Source organism: Notamacropus eugenii, chromosome 2 (genome assembly GCF_028372415.1).
Source record: "Notamacropus eugenii isolate mMacEug1 chromosome 2, mMacEug1.pri_v2, whole genome shotgun sequence".
Classification (NCBI taxonomy): domain Eukaryota; kingdom Metazoa; phylum Chordata; class Mammalia; order Diprotodontia; family Macropodidae; genus Notamacropus; species Notamacropus eugenii.
The window spans coordinates 163,353,797-163,375,523 of NC_092873.1; the positions used below are offsets into that span (position 1 = coordinate 163,353,797).

The window sequence follows — 21,727 nt, forward strand, 5'->3', positions numbered from 1 at the left end:
GACAAATCTCTCCCGGCTGAACTGTCAGGAGTTTGAGAGAAAGGGGGGAAACCCTATAATTTCTTAATCACTCCCTTTTCTGAGGTTCTTTTACTCTTGGTCTAGAGCACCCACTATAGACCCTGACTGCATATACCTTTCACAACCTTGTACCAGTGTGAGTACATGTATATATACACACACACATATACATATACATGTGTGTATACACACACATATATATATACACACTACATGTGTATAGTATATATATATACACGTAGTATAGATATTTACTTGTGTCGATATCTATGAAGCTATATATGAAAGCTAGCTATCAGTCTAGCTAGCTTGCTAGCTACATATGAAAGTCTCCTGAGAGACTTTCACTGGTGCTGCTTATAGGACTTTTCTATATAGAAATCTTGCCATCGACTTAGATTCAGCATTTTCAAAGTCAAACTCAGCCTTCCCCAAACCAATTCCCTTTTTCAATTTTCTCTGTCTATTAATGTTACCCCTTTTCTTTCCATCATGTAGGCCCACTACTTCTGAGTCCTATTTGATTCTTTCACTGAATTGAAGCATTTATTAAGTGCCTACTGGTTGTAAAGTGCTATGCTAAACAGAAATAGAGATGGTTTCTGTCCTCAAGGAACTTATATTCTAATACAGACAACACAAATGGGATGATATAGCCACAGCACCTGGGCTGGCCTTAACCAGGGTCTGGCCCATCACTAGGGATTTTTTTTTTCTTGTTTCAAAATGTCTCTTGCCCTCTCCCTCTATCTCTATATGCTTGTTCACTGCCAGCACCCCAATTCATATTGTCAACACTTAATTCTCAGAATACTTGAAACAGCTGCTCAGAGAGACTCTTGACTTCTAGTCCAGGCTTCCATTCCAGTAATTCTGGGGGGCCATCTCAGTTCATCTTAGAACTCTTTGATCCGAAGCTTCCAGGAGTTTATTCTTTGCAGCGAAGGTGTCAAACTCATATGCTTCTGCAAAACTCCCAAGTTTTGCATCCCTAACCACATGAAAATATCATTGGGAACTGCTTTAAAAAATAAAGAAAAGTACAGTGCAACATAGATAATGTTAATTTGTGGTTTTCTAAGTCAATATGATTCTTTTAGTCATTCCTTTCTATTTGAGTTTGACACCATTATTCTACTGGGTGATATCCTGATCGTCTCATTCTGGCCAGCATTCACAGTCTAGCAAAAATTCTACTTACTCACCTTTATTTTTTATTATTCTCCAATGAGCTCTGTATACCATTTAGACTGACTAGACTTTCACTGTTCCCCAAAGAGTCCATGATTGTACTTTCTGTCTAGAATTCCCTTTCCCATATTCCCAGTTTGTCAAAGTTTTTCAAAACTTAGCTCTAGTATTCCATGAGATTTTTCCTGATAACCCAGCCTCCGTTGATGTCCCCTTCTATTTTTTCCTGCCACTCATACTGTTACTCAAAACATATTCCCTCACATTATTATTTAACTCTTTGATGTGTATATTCTTTGTCTTTCCAATTAAATCACAAATTTATGGAAAAGCAGGGATACTATATTCTTCCTTATAATACTAGGTATCCTGTAAGTATTTTACTAACTTCTCACTCAATAGCAACAGTAATAATAACAGCTAGAATTTACATAGTTCTTTAAAGTTTGCAAAGTGCTTTACATATGTTATCTCATTTGATCCTCACAAGGACCCTGAAAGGCAAGTTCTATTTTTTTTTTATTAATTTATTTGTTTTCAGTTTTCTACAATCACTTCCGTAAGTCTTTGATTTTCTCTCCCTCCCTTCCCCCCTCCCCACTCCCTCTTTGAGACAGTATGCAATGATATATGGTTTCTATACATACATTCTTATTAAGCACATTTTCATATTAGTCATGTTGCGGAACAAAGGCAGATACTATTTTTATCCTCATTTTACTGATGAGGAAACTGAGAGTGAGAGAGGGCAAGTGGTTTGCCTGGTTACATGGCTTGTAAATGTCTGAGGTCAAATTTGAACTCAAGTCTCTATCACTCAAGAGTTTGCAAAGGATACATGCAAAAGCAATGTAATTCCAGACCTCAAAGAACTTATATTTTATTAGGGGTCAGGGAAGTCATAGGGATAGTGAATGGAACAAGTGATTCAGTATGTCCTCTCCCAAAGTTATTATTGTATTAATTTGAATACTGTTTCCAGAGTTAGAGGTGCAAAGTGGTGTTGGAAGTATGGTGTGCTCTGGGATGTATGATGTCATGAATATGATCAGGAAGTAGCAGCATGGTGGGTCAGGGGTAGACTAGGATTAATGAAGTCCCAAGAATCAGAAGCTAAGTCAAGCGTTCTTTAGTCACGGCTCTGAAAGCCTATTTTAAGGAGCATTTCCCTTCTTTGACCAGAGATTTTTATTTTGCTACTGGTCAGCATTCTGATGTCTCATTGACCAGCATGAGGTAGAATTAACTACTTCTGGCTCTTTTCAAGGCATGAAATCAAGAGCATTGACAAGAAGATGAGAAATGCCTAAGAGGACTGGCTCCTGATTGTTTTGACTTGAATTTAAGTGTGAGATTCATAAGGAAAATCAGATTGACTAAGTCTGTCTGATTCTGGATTGCCTTTTTATTCAGTTAGTTTTCATTCTGTATTCATGTTTAAATTAGGAATAAAAAATTGTGGGCCAGAAAGGACACAGGGGAACCAGCTAAGTGTGGTTTGGGTTTTTTGTTGTTTTTATTTTAAGTCTTTGGAATAAATGTCTCTTCATCTCAGCACCTAGCATAGTGCCTGGTACATAATAGACACTTTATAAATGCTTACTGGTTAATTAAATGAAGCCAAGAGTCTGGATGGCGGGGGGTGTCCTGGGTGATCATTTTATTAGTCAGTGCTTTATTTTGACTGCTATGACCTGATCCTACTGAGGGAGCTCCTGTAGAAGTGAGGCTAACTGTTGTCAGTCAGTCAAGTTAAACAATTATTTATTACCTGCTGTGTTCCAGACATTGTGCTAAATTCTGAGGATACAAAAAAGGGCAAAAAAACCCCAAACAAACCAAAAAAATAAAATGAAACCCACCAAAAAAAACAAAACATAACCAAAAAGTGTTCCTTTCCTGAGAACTCATAGTCTCACTGACCAAGCTTTTGCATTTATTGCTTCTTGTGAGGGCAACCCACCTATTTGGGGAGATACATTTCCTAAGTTGAAGAAATATATGTATTTAATACAGTTAATTGTGATCCACTTTTAAATTTCATGTTAACGTAATAGTTTTCTTTGAAGTCTGTCCACTGGTAACCATGTAATTTGCATGCTAAAAATCCCAGGTATTTTTCCCCCTTACTAACTTTTTTAAAAAGCCAAAAGGACTTCTCCCCATTAGATCATGGCAATAGTTCCTTCAGCTCCTTTACAAGGTCATTCTCAGAATCATCATTCAGACCTAAACTGGGCATGCTTCCCACCTTCAGATGATAGCCACTTCCCAAGGTCATTTAAAATGTGTCATTCTTAAGCTTCATTATGAGAAACTCACCAGTGATTGACCTCCCCCACCAGATTAAAGACACCTGTTTTTGAGGTTGCTGAATGTTTTGAATGTATTCCAAGCCTGAGTTGCTTAAAAGACTGATCAAGAATTGAGAAGAGGCTGTCCATGAGCTTAGCCATGGTTACCTTGGCTAATAAATCTCTACGATCCATAATGATATGACACTTTAACTGATAAACTTCAGAAAAGTTTTGCTCCATATAAACAAAAGCAATCTAGTTTCAAAATCCATTGTTGCCAAAGATTTGTCGAGCAACTGTTTCGTGAATGCTGGTGCTTCCCATTGGCATGTCAGTGACAGTGGAAGAACCAGGACCTCTACAGGCCCAAAGGATTGTGCCCCCAATGATAAGCACCTCAAGGGATCCCCTAAGATTCCATGTTCCTTACATTCATCATTCATCTGACAAGCTAGCTGTAATGTGTTATTTTCCTCTTATAATATGCTCATCAAATGAATTGGGGGTATTTTGAAAGATCTTTTGGTAATAATTGAAAAAGGGTAATTGTTCAGATACTCTTATCCACTTTACATCCTACGTTTAGAGCTAATTGGCAGCTAAGTGGTGTAGCAGATATGGGGCTGCACCTGTAGGATTTGGATTCCCTCTAAATGTAGGAATTCAAATAAATAAGAAAATCTGACCAGTTCTTCCTCCTTACTTTATTAGCTGCATGAACCTGGGCATGACACTTAATCTTTCACCCTCATTTTCTTCATCTGTAAAATGGGGGTGATAATAATAGCAACTATTGAGATAATGTATTTAAGGTGCTCTGCAAGTCTTAACACCCAACATAAATGCTATTATTAACATTAATAAATGATTATTATTAATTGCCCTCTGAAATGTATGATATTGTGATAAACTTGCCTACCCAGAGGGTAAAGTAATAGGCCTTTCATTCAGAAATTATGTATTCTTTATAAGGCTTATTAAAGGATATTATTAAAAACCATCAGAGGTCTTAAGAGGATTGGAAGTGAGACAGGATGTTCCTCAGGTCTGTGTCTCAACCTGAGTTTCTGCCAGCTCCTTGAAGCAAAAAATGGGGTATGGTCTTAGATGAGCTAATAGGGGGAAGAGTGGTAACTCCCCAAATGGCTATTGGGGGTTGCAGCATCAGAGGTAGGGTAACATTAAAGATAACTTACCAGATTTTCCTTCATTTACAGAAAAGGTCCTTTCTTTGAATTGTGGCAAAGATGTTTCAGTTTTCTAGTTCTTAGGAAATCTAGGGCAAATGACTGGCTAAATTATGGATAGTGAGGTTAGGACCAGAATGCTCTCAGGATACAGAAATCTGTTGCTACTGGAAAAACAAAGAAAACAAAACCACTTTAAGGGAAATGCAATGAACATTGTAATTTTGGAAACAAAAAGAGATTTTCCCTACTTTCTTACAGAATCAAAATTTCAAGTAACCCAAAGGCAATGAAAAATTACTCACAACCCTACAGCAGTTTAGGGATGTTAAGGCAGAATAGGGACTGGCAGCAGATTGTAGAAGTTAGGCAGAATGAGCCATCAGAAGCAGTAGAAGCTGAACCTCTAACAGAGTTGTTTTTATCTCCAAATAACCTGACCATTGTCTCTGTCAGGGAAATGGCCTTGAGGCATGTTCTTTTGTTGAAAGGATGGCAGAAATTTTTTTATAAGAAGTTAGAACTTTCCCATGATACTTTTCTAATAAGCAATCTCATTTTACTATGAAAAGGAAGGAGATAGCATTTACAGGTTTGAAAGTCCTAAATAATAGATATATACATATGTGTGTGTATTTGTGTATATGTACATTTATATTATTATAGGTAGGATTGTAAAATAGACATTATGGAATGCACTGTGGTAGGCATAGCTTAGCTACTACTAATACACAGATCCTTTAGTAAGCCACAGTAGAATATCTATGAGTTAGGCATTGGATTTTATTTTCCTGTTTAGTAACATGAAACTAATGTTTATTACACAACTCTACATTTAGAGAATTTTGCTGCTAAATGTTAAGGAATGGGCAGAAGAGACTGGCCACCTCTACAGCCTTTGGAATTAGGGCCTTGAACCTAATAATATTATAAGTATAAAAATTATTTTTTCCCTTCTACATTTTCTCAAATAAAATGGACATTTTACTTGCAAAGATAATAAAGACACTGAGATATACCTCTGTATAAAATAATTTTATATATGGACTTTTCATGTTTCTTTATATTTTAGTTTGTGTTGGAAATAAGGGTACAGTGAGATCTTTCATTGACCAAAAATGGTGCCTATGTGTCCAAATGTTAAGAAGGTATTGTATATAATGTATTTCATTCATTCATTTGTTGTTTGTAGCATAGATAGTTTTATTCTTTTTTTTTTCAGTTCCAAATTCTCAGCCTCCCCTGTCTCCTCCCTCACCCAATGAGAAGGCAAGAAAAACAAAACACATTATAAGTATGTATAATTATGCAAAACAGATTTTCTCAATAGCCACACCTCTTTCCAAAAGGGAGGGAGGGGAAAAAGCAAGAAAAAAGGGGTTCTTTGAATTGAATATGCTTCATTCTACACTATTACTATGTATCTTGTTCTCCTGGTTCTGCTCACTTCACTTTGCTTCAGTTCATACAGGTTTTCAAGATTTTTCTGAAGCTATCCCCTTCATCATTTCTCATAGAACAATAATATTCCATGGCATTCATATATCATAACTTGTTCAACCATTCCCTGGATCATGGGCATCCTCTTACTTTCCAGATTCTTGCTACTACAAAATGAACTGCTATTACTATTTTTGTACATATGGGTACTTTTCTTCTTTCTTCATTCTCTTTGGGGCATAGCTCTAGTAGTGATAATGCTAAGTTAAATTAAATTTAATAGTTTAATATCCTTTCAGTTCCAAATTACTTTCCAGAATGGTTGGACTAGTAAACAGCTCTACCAATAGGGAATTGGTGTATCTATCTGCTTTCCCACAACCCCTCCAACTTTAGCATTTTCCCTTTTTATCCTCTTAGTCAATCTAATGAGGCTGGAGTAGACCCTCAGAGTTGTTTTAATATGCATTTCTCTAATTCTTAATTAGAGTATGTTTTCATATGACAATTAATAGCTTTGACTTCTTTCTCTAAAAATATGTATTCATACCTTTTGACCATTTATCAGTTGGGGAATAGCTCTTAGTTTTGTAAATTTGACTCAGTTCCCTATATAGTTTAGAAATGAGACCTTTATCAGAGAAACTTCTTGCAAAGATATTTTCCCAGTTTCTTGCTTTTCTTCTAATTTTAGCTGCATTGGCTTTTTTTTCTGTACAAAATCTCTTTAATTTTATGTAATCAAAATTATCCATCTGACCTCCTATGAACCTCTCTATTTCCTACTTAGTTGTGAGCTTTCCTTTTTCCATAGACCTTGCTTACGATGTCATCTTGGGTGTCTAAATCATGTACCCTTTTTGTATTTATCTTGGTATACTAAGTGAGAGGCTGATTTTTGCTTAATTTCTGCCTGACTACTTTCCAGTTTCCACAAGAATTTTTGTCAAATAGTGACTTCTCGCCTCAGTACCTAGGCTCGTTAGGTTTGTCACTCACTATGTTATTTTCTTCATTTATTGTGTACCTAATTTTTCCACAGATCACTCTCTGTTTCTTATCCAAAACCACATTCTTTTGATGAATACCGCTTTTATGATATATATAGTTTGAGATCTGGAGTGCTTGAGTGCTCGACCCCATTCCTTCCCATTTTTTCATTGATCCCCTGCATAGTCTTGACCTTTTGTTCCTCCAGGAGAATTTTGTCATATTTTTTCTAGTTTTATAAAGTAAGTCTTTGGTAGTTTGGTATGACACTAAATAAGTAAATTAATTTAAGTAATATTATCATTTTTATTATATCGGCTCAGCATTCATAAGAACAGTTAATATTTCTTCAGTTATTTAGATGTGTCTTCATTTGTGTGAAGGGTGTTTCCATACAGTTAGTTCCTTGGTATCTTGATGGGTAGACACCCAAGTATCATATACTGTCTATAATGATTTCAGGTGGAATTTCTCTATCTCTTTCTGCTGGATTTTGTTGGTAATATAAAGAAATACCTTGTGATTTGTGTGATTTATATCCAGCAACTTTGCTCAAGTTGTTCATTGTTTCAGCGAGTGTTTTAATTGACTCTCTAGGGTTCTTTAGGTAAACCATGCTATCATCTACAAAGAATGAGAGTTGTTTCCTCATTGTTTATGCTTATTCCTTCCATTTTTTTCCTTACATTTTTACTATCATTAGCAGTGCAGCAACTAGGAAGTACAATAGAGTGCTGGGCCTGTAGTTAGTAAGACTTGAGTTTAAATCAGACCTCAACACACTTGCTACCTGAGTGACTCTAGGCAAATCACTCTACCTGCCTCAATTTCCTTATCTGTAAAATAGGGAGAATAACAACACCTACATCTTAGGATTGTGAGAATCAAATTACATAATAATTGTAAAGGACTTCCACAGTTCTTGGCACATATTAATTACTATATAAATGCTAGCTATTAGTAGTAGTAGTATGGTGTTGAATAGTAATGGTGATAATGGAAATCCTTGCTTCACCCTTGATCCTATTAGAAAGGCTTCTAGCTTATCCCCATTACCAATAATACTTGCTCTTGGCTTTAGAGATATACTACTTATTATTTTAAAGAAAGCTCCAATTGTTCCTGTGCTTTCCTCTGTTTGTAACAGAAATGGGTGGGGGGTTTTGTACCTATTGGAATAATCATAATTTTTATTTTTTATTAATATGGTCAGTTATACTTATAGTTTCCCCAATATTGAACCAGCCCTGTATTCCTGATATAAATCCACCCTGCTCATAGTGTATGATCTTTGTAATAAATTGCTGTAATTTCCTTGCTACCATTTTCTTGACTTTTTTGCATCGATATTCACTAGGGAAAATTGCTCTATAGTTTGTTGTTTTCTATTTTGAATCTCTCTGGTTTAGGTATTAAAACCAAATTTATGTCATAGAAGGAATTTGGCAGACCACCTTCTTTATCTGTTTTTCAAACGGTTTATATAGTATTGGAATTAATTGTTTTTTAAATGCCTGGTAGAATTTGTGTGGAAATCCATCTGATCCTGGGGGGTTTTTTTCCCCTTAGGGAGCTCATTTATAGTTTGTTCCATTTCTTTTTTCTAAGATAAGGTAATTTAAGTATTCTGTTTCCTATTCTGTTCATCTGGGCAATTTATAAACACACACATTTTTTCATTCAAATTATGAGTTTTATTGGCATATAATTTGGCAAAATAACTCCTAATAATTGCTTTTATTTCCTCTTCATTGGCTATGAATTCACCTTTTTCATTTTTAATATTAAGCATTTATTTGGTTTTCTTCTTTCTTTTTTATAAATCAAATTAACAAATGATTTATATATTTTATTGGTTTTTAAACAAAAGAGCTGCTAGTTTTATTTCTTTGTTCAATGGTTCTTTTACTTTCAATTTTTTAAATCTTTGATTTTCAGGATTTCTATTTCAGTGTTTAATTAAGGGTTTTTAATTTGATGTTTTTCTAATTTTCTTTTTAGTTGCATGCCCAATTCATTGATCTATTCTTTCTCTCTTTTATTTATGTGAGCATTTAGAAATATAAATTTTCCCCTAAGTACTACCTTGGCTGTATCTCACAAATTTTGGATTGTCATTTCACTGGTGTCATTATCTTTAATGAAACTATTGATTGTTTCTATGATTTCTTCTCCTTTGACCCACTAATTCTTTAGGATTTGGTTATTTTGTTTACAATTCATTTTCAACCTGTGCTTCAAAAACACTTTATTGAATGTATTTTGTTGCATTATGTTCAGAAGAAGGATGCATTTAATATTTTTGCTCTTCGGCATCTATTTGTGAGGTTTTTATGCCTCAATATGTGACCAATTTTTGTGAAGATGACATGCACAGACAGCCAAGAAATAGGATACTTTATTCTATTCCCATTCAATATTCTCTCTAACTTTTCTAAAATTTTATTCATCTCCTTTACTTCTTTCTTCTTTATGGTTAGATTTGTCTAGGTCTGAAAAGTCAAACTGAGGTTCCCTACTAATATATTTTTTCTTTTTTAATTCTAGCCTTAAATACTAAAACTTAAATACACAATAGAAAAAAGAAAAAGAAACATTATAAACTTAAATATTGAAACAAATACAAAATAAGAAAAAAAGGGTGTCACATGCACAGCAGAACATCAGAGAGGATTTAAAATACATAGCAATAAATTTCCATTTCAAGAAAGCCTATATAATAAATACTATGCCTTGTGTTGAGAGCTGTCCATCTTATCTTAACTTTTCTGTTATTCTCTACTGTGCATTTTTTATTTTGTTTTTCCTCCCTTCCTCCCCACCCTCAGAAGGCTACAATTAAGCATGAATATATTTAAATATTGATATAGATATATGCAAATTTATCTGTATCTATATATACACACATAAATACATACTCCACTAATATGTTTTTACTATTTCCTTCTGTAGTTAATCTTTTTCTTTAAGAATTTGGATGCTGTGCTATTTTGTACATATATGTTGAGTGTTGATATTAATTCATTATCGGTATTATGTTTTGGCAAAATGCAGTTTCCTGCTTATCTCTTTTAATTGGCTATCTTTTTGCTTTGAGATTATTATTGTCATCCTTACTTTTTTATTTCAGCTGAAGTACAGTAGATTCTGATCTAATCCCTTATTTTAACTCTATGTGCATCTTTCTTTTTCAAGCATATTTCTTGCAAGATATATATGTGTATAATTGGATTCTGCTGTCCTTTTCTATTTTATGGGTGAATTCATCCCATTCACATTTACAATTATGATTACTGTGTATTTCTCTTCGTTCTATTCTCTTATACTTTTCCTCTCTTTATTTTCATCCTGTCTCCTCCTTAGGAGTCCATTTTACTTGTAACTACTACCTTCCTTAATCCCTTTCCCTTGTTCTTCCTGGTTGAATAAAGTAAATTTCTGTACCCAGCTGTGAGGATATATTTATTCATCCTTCCCTCAAAATGTTCAAATAAGAGTGAGGTTCAAGTGTTGCCCTCAGTGCCACCTCCATTGTATAAACTCTCCCTTGTATGCTCTGCTTATGCGAGATAATTTTCCCCATTCTTTCTCTCCCTTTCCATTTCCCCCAATACAATCCTCTTCCCGACTATTCCATTCTTTTTTTTTAAATGATCCCAATGTAATAGAATCATATCCAGGCTCTTTGTCTAATTAGACTCTTTAAGAGCCCTAATTTTGAAGCTTTACATGTTTCTTCTCCCCTTATGAAAATGTGAACTGTTTAACCTTCTTTAGTGCCTGAGTATTTCTTCCTCATGTGTACCTTTCTCTGTTCCTTTTGAGTCCTGAGTTTAAATGTCAGTTTTCTATTCAGCTCTGGTTTTTTCATCAAGAATGCTTGAAAATCTTCTATTTAATTAAATGTCCATTTTCCCCAGTAGGATTATACTCAGTTTTTCTGGATAGGTTATTCTTAGATCCTTTGCCTTCCGAAATCTCATATTCCAAATTCTCTGTTCCTTTATAGTCATAGCTAATAAAACATGTATAATTCTGACTATGGTTCCATAGTACATGAAGAATTTCTTTTTTACCACTTGTAATATTTTCTCCTTGACCTTGGAGTTGTGGATTTTGGCCATAAAATTGCTTAGAGTTTTCATTTGGGGGTTATTTTCAGGAGATGACCAGTAGATTTTTTCAATTTTTACTTTGCCCCCTGTGGGCAGTTTTCCTTTATAATTATATGAAATACAATATTTTAGCATTTTTGTTGTTGCTGTTAATGGCTTTCAGGTAATCCAGTGATTCTTAAATTATCACTCCTCAATCTCTTTTCCAGTTCAATTGCTTTCTCTATGAGATATTTCACATTTTCTTTTGTTTTTTAGTATTTTGACTGTTTTGTTACTTCTTGAAATCTCATAGAATCATTAGCTTCTGTTTGGGCAATTCAATTTTTTAAAGCAATAATTTTCTTCAGTAACGTTTTGTATTTCTTTTACTATTTGGCCAATTCTAATTTTTAAAGAGTTACTTTCTTATGTAATGTTTTATACCTCTTTTATGAAGTTGTGAATCCTCTTTTCATAAATTTCTTGCATAGCTCTCATTTCTTTTCACATATTTTCTCTTCTGCTCTTATTTGGTCTTTAGTATATTTTTTGCCCTCTTTTATAATAGCTATTTAACTCTTCTAAGAATTCTTGTGTCCAATCTGCATTTTTCTTTGAGGCTTTGCTTCTAGATGTTTTCAAATCATTATTTTTTTCTCTGTGCTGTTTACCTTACATGTTGCCATAGTATCTCTTTTTGGTGTTGCCAACTTCTTGACTGATTTTTGACTGAGTTTTTGTATCTTCATGTTCACAGCTCAGTTTGGCATTCTACAAGTTTTGGGTGCTTCTAAAGTAGTGTGATCTGAAGAGATGTTTTTCTTCTGCCTTTTTGGTATGAGGTCTCCAAGTTCTTGACCCAAGTTTAGGTCTCTTGCATTATGTGTGGTTCAGTTTCAGTACACTGCTGTTGTACTCAGTCATTGTTACCTTGCTGAGAAGTTCTGCAGGTTCACAGTGGCTGAACTGTTTGATTTCCTTTGTTACCTTCCTTCGTTATTCCACTACTCACTTATATATAGGAATAAATATTAGAACTAAGTACCCCCTCTTCTCTTTGGCTCAGAAACACCTAGCTAAGTTTTTGAAGCTTGTTCTTTGCTCTATACATAGCTAGGAACTTTCTTGTTCATGTTCACTCCTTTCTACTCTGGAACTGTGTCCCTAAATTGAGGAATATATGAGCAAGCTGCCAGATCTCACCTTACTATTCCCACAACTGGTTCAAAAGTCCCTATGATCTTTTTGACCTGGTTCTCCCAGCCTTGGGGTTAAATTATCTCTTCCTTACTGTCCTTGGGTGATGAAATGTTCCCCACCAGAGCTTTCACTGCTCCTGGCCAGCAGGAAACTCCTGTGTCCATATACCTCTCTTCTATCTTCCTAAGCTACCATGGACTGAAAAAGTGACTCACTGACTTTTTCTTGGTTTCCTGATCAAATCTGATCCGGCACATTTTCTAGGTTGTCGTAGAGAAGATGTATTGGGCAAGCTGGGTGAAAATGCTGACTCTCACTCCTTCATTTTACTTCTGCTTCCTTCCAATGAAATATTGGTCTTCCTGATGATCTATCATTCTAGTCATTTCCCAAACCCAGAATGTATCATAGTTTGTACTCCTAAACTGTTATTTATGTTGAATGCTTAAACGTATCTATGATTCCAGTGGTATGGACATTCAGCACTATGCTCTTCTGAACACAAAAATCCAAATGGAAAGTAAAAGCTCATGATGGAATTAAGTAAATCAAAGACATCATTGAGGATATATATGACCAGGCATGTTGCAAGAATAAGTGATAACAAATGGATAGCCTGAGATATTGGTATCCACAAAAGATTAAGAGAACCAGAGAAAAACTTCCAGTGTATTTACCAAATCTAGAGGATTTATAAAAAGACGTGAATAAGAATAGTGCTGGATGAGAAGTGTGGATGGGCAGTATTCGACATTGATGGAGGGACCTTGTAAAGTTCTGGGACTGGAGTCAGAACAATGCCCTTCATAATTAAGAGTATCCATAATACCTACCGTCCATAAGCACTTCCTTTTCTATTTGTACTTGGTAGAACATTGGTGACACTATCCAGCACCTTTGAAGTGCCTCTGTCTCCTCATTTTTATTCCTAATTTATGTTGACAGACAGCATGGTATAGTGGGTAGAGTTGGCCTCAGAACCAGGAAGACCTAAGTTCGTAGTGCTACCTTTCAGGTATATGGACTATGTCAGCCTGTTAAAGTTAAGTTAAATAAATTAACTTCTTAGTGTTCAGAGTAACTCTCTAAGAATATAGATTGAAGAAAAGATGACAAATACATTGGTAGAGGGAGTTTCCTCTTCAGGAACTATTTGTGTCAATGAAACCACAGTTCCAATCTCTGTCTCATGATATTGATAGTTATGAAAGATTTTTCTTTGACATTGTCTGTCATAGTTTCTATACAATCTTAAAATTTCCATGGAGACAGCTGTTTTGAGGAGAGCTACGTTTTGCTCCAAGGAGTAGAATGCCTCTGACACATACTCTTTGTGTGACCTGGGCAAGTCATTAAACCTCTTAGTTCCCTAGGCAACTTTTTATGACAAGTTGCAGAGCAGTGGCTGATCTACATTGATGGAAGGAGTTCCCACTAATAAAATTATAGGTGTAGACCAAAAAAGCAATCCAAAACAAAAACCAAAACCAGAATACCCTGGCATAGACAAAGACAACTTATCTTCCAAGTGAGTATCTCTGCAGTTGAAGGGCTAGAGATGGTTGGACATAACTGGAAAATAGACCTGGGAGGTCATATAGTCTAATTTCCTTATTTTATAGATGGGGAAACTGAGGCTCAAAGAGATTTTAGTGGGTGGGCCAATGTCACAGAGATTTTAAATGACAGAGTTCAGATTTGAACCCAGGACCTTTCATTCTAAATCCTGTACTTTCACTACTGTGTTGCGAGTGACTTTTTCCTCCTCCTTTCTTCCAAGCAAATGATTAGCTGATTTTGGAAATAAAGGGGGGCACACAACCATATCAGGGAATGTAACCTCTTCAGGGTTCCATGGCAATTATATAAATTCATAAGTATGTCATCAATTGAAAAAGAGTGAAGGATTCTGGTATTTGATATAGGTAGGATATACAGTGCTTCTTAAACTGTGGGTCTTGACTCTATGTTTGGCGACAGTAAAAGGTTTCTGAACACAGAACAACCAAAAATTAATTAAAAATCAAACATGTAATGAATCTGAGGTGTCTCTGGCAGCCCTTGCCTGTGTTGTATCCTGAAACCCACTGCAGCCTTGGTTCTGAACGCAAAGCCTGCAGCACTGTGCACCGTGCATGCCCTCAGGCCATACCACACCAATAACCACTGCCAAAACTTGAAAAGGGGTTGCAAGTACAAAAAGTTTGAGGAACCTTGGGATATAGAAGGTAGGATATTGAATATAGGAAATTAGATTTAAAAAAATATTCAAATGCTATTTGACAGAATGATCCAAAAGAAATTGTTAGGTGACCCAGTAGATAAGAGTGCTTGATTTGGAGTTAGGAGGACCTGAAGTCAAATCCAGACTCATATACTAACTAACTAAGTGATCCTGGGCCAATCTACTTTACCATTTTCTTCCTCAGTTTCCTCATCTGTAAAATAGAAATAATAATATCACCTACCTCCAAATCTCTGAATTGTTGTGAGAATAAATGAAATAATATTTGTAAAGTGCTTTGCAAATCTTAAAGCACGATATAAATGTTAGCTATTGACAGACAAGAAAGAATTTTTCTTATTTCTAAAGAATAGTTGCTGTTGGAGTAGCTGCATTCCCATATTGTAATAGCATGATTATAATACTTTCAGCTGAAGATCTTAATATGAATACAGGTGGAAATTACTTAGCATGCATTTTTCTAGAATTTTGGCTAATTGCCCACTTCAAATTTGCCTGTAGATTTCCTTTTAATTTTAGTCTGTTTTACATATTGGGTGGTATTTTAGTTGATTTAATTTATACAAAAACACAGTTTAAAGAGTGGAAAGCTTCCCTACTTGGGAGGTATCAGAAGGAGATTATACAAAGAAGATTTTATTTCAGGATAGGCAAATTCCAGTAGACATGGCATCCTTCCATCTTGGGTTGCTTTATTAAAAAGGAGATCCTGGAAGAGGACTGTCTCGCTTAATTAATTATCATCATTGTACATTTTCTGTGGCATTTGGCTCAGTACTTGGTGATCACTTTAGTTTGTTTTATGTCTAAGATAGGCCATGCTTATTAACCCCCATTTTCTCTTTGAAGGTGGCTAAACCAAAGTTAAGAACATTCAGGAGAGTTTCTCAGAGCCTTTCAAAGAAAATTGCCAGAGTGGCTAAGATGAAACGTCAGTCCAGGGAGCTTTGTCTATTATTGTGAAAGAGACTGCAACTGACAGCTACCTGTTTCAAGGATAGTGAAGTTGTCTGGGTTTTTCTCACTAGAAAATAAATATCCTGCAAGTTCAAAAATGTCTGAGCAAATAAATTAGGGTTAAAAAAGTTTTAAGAAAGTACAAGGCATTGTTTGGTTTTTATTAAAAAGCTTCCACCATTGCAAATAAATAGATAGGTAATAAGCATTTATTAAAGTGTTTACTGTATGTGAGACATTATATCAAGTACTGGAGATGTAAATAGAAACAAAATAGAAAGATGATCTCTTCTTTATATTCTCAGAGAGAAGATAATAAATGAAAAGGGGGAAGGGGAAGATAAGGAATATCAAGGCAGATGGCAAAATTCTTAGAATAAGAAGTACAACTCTAGGGAATAGAGCATGGCAGATATGAGCCTTTCCCCAAAATGGAAGCCCCCAAATGGGAGAAGTGGACTGGCATGACAGAAAGATATTTATTACTGGTTGAGAAAGTCTTAGATGCTGAGAGATAATCCAGGGTGAGAGGGCAGCTGAGTCATGATAGCAAAGTCCTTAGAACACTTGATGATATTGGAAAAAAATGAAAGAGTACTGATGTGAGTGTCCAGATCCTAGCTTGGATACTTTTGCTATCTGTGCGATCATGGATAGGTAAATCACTGAAACTCTCCAGGCCTCATTTTCCACATCTGTGAACTGGAAAGGTTGACCAAGGAAATCAAAGACAGAAATAAAGGTTGACTATTTCACCAAATATTCAAAACACATATTTTCAAGATATGTACCAACTATATGCCAACCTATGGAGGATTTCTTCTCATTTTTAGTATCACAAAATGTTATATCTACAAGGAGGAGCCTTAGAAATCATCTAATCTCATTTCCTCATTTTACAGTTGAGGAAACTGAGACTTGGAGAAATGGTTTTCCCAAGGTTACACTGGTGGAAAGTGGCAGAACGTCTCACTCCAAGTCCATCTCTCCATCAAATCATGCTTCCTCCAGGGAAACCCTTTCGTTTAAAGCAAAATTTTTGGCAGCTTGTCATTTAACTATCCCAAGCAAACCATTACCTGTTTAGAAAAAAGTCTTCTGGATTTGTGGGAATCCTTATAATATGAGGGGATTGAAATTCCTTTCTTGACACTTTAAAAATGATGCTCTTCCTTTCTAACTAATTTAAAAATAATTACTTCCAGATAGGCTAAACTGAATTTACTTAAGGGTAGAAAATAGATGAGACAAGCTTCCTCTGTGCAATTCCTTTCCACATTGTAAATTACTTATTCCTTTCCAAGGATTGTTGATAATCTCTGTTCTTTCTACCTCCCCATCCCAGGTAAGGATTTCAAAATGGTGTCACCATGCTTAAATCAAAGAGTGTGGGGACTATGTTCTCTAGGAATGGTGGACCATGGTTATGAGAAAGCATGAGAAACAATGGCTTGCCTAGTTATAAGGAGATGGTAGAAGACAGCTTGAAACCCCAACAGCCCACCATTGAAATGCCCCACGTTCTCCACCCTGAGAAATAGTGGTTACCTCCCAAGGAGAACTGTGACATTTAATTGCTGAGAATGTTCTAATGCCCAAATACTTGCCTATCTGCAAGTACAGGTTAAAGGACCAAGGAACCAGTCAACTAGATGGATGACTCTTTTTTTTTTTTTTGAAGATTGATGTACCCATACACATAGATGTAAAACAAATATTTCTTCTTTGAAATATATCATTCCTGACAAATGTATAATGGTTGGTTGTTGTCCTTTATTCTCGAAGAGGACTAAAATGACATCACCATGCTAGAATCAAGTTAGAATACATCTGACCAACTGATCAGACCAGGACGAACTCAAAATGCTCTCCTACAGGTCAGGCACAAGTAGGCCATGTGCATGTTTGGGGTGGATTCTCTAAATCTGTGCATCTTTTGTTTCTTTGAGCTACTTCAATCTGCTTTGCCCATAGAGCACAGTACCTTCTCTGATGTGGGTAGGCCATGCTGAGCAGCTCTGTGCCAGGGTCTCCCATGTCACACAATCATTTCCAAAGTTCTTAAGAGAGACTTTGAGACCTAAAAAACTCCCAATGGACTTTTGAGGCAAAATGCCTTCCACATCCAGGGAAAGAACTATGGAACTGGAGAGCAGAATGAAGCAGACCGTTTTTTTGTTGTATTATGCTTTGTTTTGTTTTATGGTTTCTCCCATTCATTTTAATTCTTCTATTCAACATGACTAAGGTTAAAATGTATTTAATAGGAATGTATGTGTAGAACCTGTATAAGATTGCATGCTGTCTCGGGGAGGGAGGGGGAATGAAAAGGGAAAGGAGGAGAGGGAGGGGAAAAACATGAAAGATATATGGAAGTGAGAGAACACTGAAAAAAAAGAAAATAATTTTTAAAAAAGAGAGAGACCTTGAGAGTGTCCCTGTATTACTTCTCGTGACCACCATGTGAGCACTTGCCCTGTGTGAGTTTTCCATAAAACAGTCTTTTTGGCAAGTGTATGTTTGGCATTCAAACAATGTGGCCAGTTCGTTGGAGTTACAGTCTCTGAAGTAGAGTTTGAATACTTGGCAGCATAGTTTGAGTAAGGGCTTCAGTGTGTGGTATCTTACCTTGCCAGGTGATCTTCAGAATCTTCTTAAGACAATTCAAATGGAAGCGATTCAGTTTCCTAGCATGGCCCTGGTATACTGTCCAGGTTTCATAAGCACCAGTCGTTGTCCTTCATTCCTGAAGAGGACCAAAATGACATCACCATGATAAAGTGAAGTTTCAGTGTGTCCAACTATGGCTGATCAGACCAATATGAGCTTGGAAGGCTCTACCACAGATTGGGCACAGACAGTTGGTGTGAATATTTGGGGTGGTTACTCCAAATTTCTACATCCTATGTTTCCTTTGTGCTGTCTCAATTCTGCTTTGCTCATAGAACACAGCACCTTTTCTGATGTAGACATGCCATGCTCAGCAGTCCTGCGCCAGTGTCTCCCATGTCACACAGTCAAATCCAGAGTTCTTTAGAGAGACCTTGATAGTGTCCTTGTATCGCTTCTTCTGGCCAGCATGTGATCGTCTGCCCCATGTGAGTTCTCCATAAAAATAGTCTTTTTCGAAAGTGTACATTTTGCATTTGAACATGGCCAGCCCATTAGAGTTGTGCTCTCTGAAGCATAGTTTGAATGCTTGGCAGTTCAGCTCGAGCAAAGACTTCAGTGTCTGGTACCTTATCCTACTAGTTGGTCCTCAGAATCTTCCTAAAACACTTCAAATGGAAGTGATTCAGTTTCCTGGCATGGCGCTGGTAGACTGTCCGTGTTTCACAGGCATACAACAATGAAGTCAGCACAACAGCTCTATAATCTTTCAGTTTGGTCTTCAGTCTAATACCTCTTCTCTCCTAAACTTTTCTTTGGAGCTTCCCAAACACTGAACTAGCTCTGGCAATGTGTGCAACAACCTCATTGTCAATGTGGACATCCCTAGAAAGTACACTACCAAGGTAAGTGAACTTATCCATAGCATTCAAAACATCTTCATTTGTTGTAACCAATGATTCCATGTATGGATGGTGTGATGGTAGCTGATGGAGCACCTGTGTTTTCTTGGTGTTATTTATTAGGCCAAAATTAGCACAGGCAGCAGAGAATTGATCCATACTTTGCTGCATTGTCAGCTTCAGAGGCTGCATTGAGTGCATAATCATCTACAAATAGAAAATCATGCACCAACACTCCCTCCACTTTGGTCTTGACTTGTAGCCATTTCAAATTGAAGAACTTACCATCAGTACATTAGTTGACCTTGATGCTGCATTCATCCTCTTTGAAAGCATTTGACAACATTTGTTCCAACAGCCATGAAGACAACTGAAGCAGGAGATGTGGAGCGCTTAGAGCTTGGTTAGACACCAAAGACACCAAGGTCATCCGCTGCATCCTGAGCCATTACCAGTTGCCTTGATTCTGTCCTGGCACTGGACTATGATGACTCTGGAGGAGAGAGTTTGGCTGATGACTTCATGCAACTCTGCCTCCCTTAAATCCAATTTATGCACAAATCAGAAGACATCACCCATACCATTTTACTATTATACCTCAAAGTCCTGTGGCAACAGGCAAGTGATGAAGCAGCAGGTGCAGATATACTGGGAGCTATAGTCATATAGTCACAACCCTGCACACAGGCAGCCCTAGTCATCAGGATGTTTCTCACTGGAAGCAGCTGTGGGATTTGGCAGCCCCCTGGGCGTCTGAGCAGTCTTTTAAGGATCACAGCGCTTGTCTCTTGGTGTGAGGAAGGCAGCTAGAAAAGGTGCCCTAAAAATTGTCTGCTTACCCAACCCTGACCTGGTTACCATGGCAGGCAGGGAATCCCACTATGTGGTCAAAATACAAAAAAAGGTACAAAAACATCTGCAAAGATAATTTCACTCACCATCGGCACATGAAGCATGCGCACACTTACAGACAGCACAAAATTCAGTAGACCTGAAAAACAAACTACTCTTGTTGCAAGAGAACTCAACAGGTATTGCATCCAAATACCAGTGAAACAAGGCTGGCAAATGAAGGCCAACTTGCTGAAGGTGGAGCTGGATACACATTTTTCTGGAGTGGTTGCAGTGAATGAGGTCAGGACAACAGCTTTGTAGACCTTCAGTTTGGTAATCAGTCTAATACCTCTTTTCTCCCATACTTTCCTTTGGAGCCTCCCAAATACTGAACTAGCTCTGACAATGTGTGTGTCAACCTCATTATCACTGGGTACATCCCTAGAAAGTATACTGCCAAGATAAGTGAACTTATCCACAGCATTCAAAGCTTCTCCATCTACTGTAACCAATGATTCCATATATAAATGGTGTGGTGCTGGCTGAAGGAGCACCTGTTTTTTCTTGATGTTGTTAGGCCAAAATCAGCACAAGCTGTAGATAATTGATCCATACTTTGTTGCATCTCAGCTTCAGAGGCTGCATTGAGTGCACAAATATCTGCAAACAGAAAATCATGCACCAACACTCCCCCCACTTTGGTCTTGGCTTGTTCCTTTTTCAGGCTGAAGAATTTACCATCATTATAGTAGCTGACCTTGATGCCGTGTTCTTCCTCATTGAAAGCATCTGATAACATGGCTGAAAACATCATGCTAAAAAGCATGGGAGCAAGGCATGAGAGCATTGTCTATTGTCCAAAACAGCAAGTATGTTGTCATGAAATTGACATACTATGCTGATGAACCTCTCTAGCAACCAAATTTTGACGTAATTTTCCATAAGCCCTCACAACTAATAGTATCAAAGACCATGGTTAGATCTACAAACGTTGTGTACAGACCTCTGTTCTGCTCTTGGCATTTCTCCTTGAGTTGTCAGGCTGCAAATACCACGTCAACCATTCTTTGGCCTTTCTGAAGCTACACTGGCTCTCAGGTAGATGATCATCTTCCAATGAAGGGTAATTCTATTAGGGAGGACTCTGGCAAGAGTCTCACCAGCAGTGGCGGAGAGCTCCCCCTGTGATTCTCACAGGACAATCTATTTCCTTTACCTTTATAGAGATGTGCAATGGAGGTATCCTTGATCTCCTGAGCAATTTACCTTTTGATAAGCAAGAAAGCTCTTCTTTTTGGAATTTTAAGAAAAGCAAATACTAACTGGAAATATGACCTGTGTATTTTCCCATTACTGCAAATTATCTGCAAAGTTTTAATATTTAACATCCTTTTGGGGTTTGCTTACCAGAGTTACCATTAAACAAAAATTAGGCCAAAGCAAGTCTCTTAGTAACAGTCCTTATATTCAATAGGATCATAGAATCATAGCTTTAGAGCTGGAGAAGACATTTAGTACAACCCCTCTCCCTGCCCCCTGCATTTTACAGGTGAGAAAATTGAAGCCCAGAGAAGTTAGGTAATTTATCCATGGTCACACAGCTAGTAAGTGACAGAGCTGGGATTTGAAGTAAGGTTTTACAGACTCCAAAGCCAGAGCTCTCTCTACTCTGCCATATAACCTGTCAGATCATAGGACCTTAGTTCTGTAATCTTGTTGTCTGGATACTTTCCCCATTGGTACAGATCACAACACC

General features: G+C 36.8%; 1 protein-coding gene across 6 annotated transcripts in view; it reads left to right on the top strand.

The window, feature by feature from the left end:
- Nucleotides 1-21,727, top strand: part of ANKRD6 (ankyrin repeat domain 6) — a 95,936-nt gene that overhangs the window by 998 nt on the left and 73,211 nt on the right. The gene's annotated exons all lie outside the window — the stretch shown is intronic.